Here is a 1,352-nt window from a genome sequence, read left to right as displayed (position 1 = left end):
TCACACTGTGCGCTTCCCACTGTGGGCTCCCCACAGTGGGAAGCGCAGCCCGGGGGCGAGGACTCAGCCCCCCACCCCTCAAAGACCCCCTTTAAATAGGTTGGAAAGAGCAGATGGGCCCGATCGTCCCACTGCCCTGGGGGGGGGGGGGTACCTCAGCTTAGCCCAGGGTGCCTGGCCGCTGCTGCAGGAGATGCTGGGACAAGAGCCCCAGCGCAGCAGGATGAAGCGGATAGAGGGGTTGGGAAATTGGGTGCATGGGGTGAGGGGCATCGTCACCTGGAGCCAGCCCCCTTCACCAGAGATAATGATGATAATACTAATAAAAATTACCATTTTCGGGTCCCCTTTCTGTCCGGGCCCTGGGCAGATACTCGGTTCGCCCATACCTGTGTCTGGCTTTGCCTGGAGCACAGCCCGTATTTTTTCCTCCAAGTAAAAAGGAAGTAGAAGCTTTGCTTGTGGGCCAGGGGTGCAGGCCCTGCGATTTCCCTGCATTTCCTTTAAGTTCGGAGCAAAACTCAATAGAGCTTCATTGGACTGTGTTCAAGACAGGCTGTGAAATAGGAGCTGTGCAACCAGGAGCAGCGCAGCAGTGGGACTCCAGCCATAGGGCTTGAGCCCAGGCCCTTGGACTCAGGAGCCCAGTTAGCTAGGTACCATGCTGCAGAGGCAGGCCCTGTGAGTAGGGGTAGGAGGAAGCCAACTTGATGAGTGGGATATCACCACCATTACCAAGACGAGATGGTCATTAACCATCTGTGGAATGAAGAGTTTTAGAAGAGATCAGGTAGATAGTACCTTGTCAAGCCAGGCCTCTCTTGGTCTGCTATTTGGTACCATGTAAACCAGTACAGCCTGTTCTAAGGTCGGGTTGTCAGCAACTAAATCAGCACCTCCCCCTGGGCCAGTCGGGGTGAGGAGAGTGTGTGGACACCCAGCAGGACTTAAAACAAGGCCTGTCAAGGTGTAGATGAGGTCCCTGCAAGCCAACAGCCATCCATACCTGGAGAGGAGATGGGCGCCGCCAGGTCAGTCTGCCTGAAGAATCACAAATGATGCAAAGCAACTCAACTAGGAGAGCTGACATAGCATCTAAAGTGCCCCAACACTTGCAGCAGCCTCGGGAAGAAAAAACAAATGTAGTCACAGTTGGAGATAACTGGCTAGGCAGTAGCATTCCTGAAAAAGATCCAAGGATTTTGGCAGATATCAGACTCAACACGGGCCAGAAATGTGATGCAGTTGCAAACCAAGTAAATGTAATTTTGGGATGCATCAATAGACATATGACATGTAAGTTATGGGAGGTAATGGTATCCACTCTACTCAGCACAAATTAGGCCTCCGTT

Source organism: Alligator sinensis, unplaced genomic scaffold, assembly GCF_000455745.1.
Source record: "Alligator sinensis unplaced genomic scaffold, ASM45574v1 scaffold448_1, whole genome shotgun sequence".
Classification (NCBI taxonomy): Eukaryota; Metazoa; Chordata; order Crocodylia; family Alligatoridae; genus Alligator; species Alligator sinensis.
Note: the sequence above shows the minus strand (reverse complement) of the source record.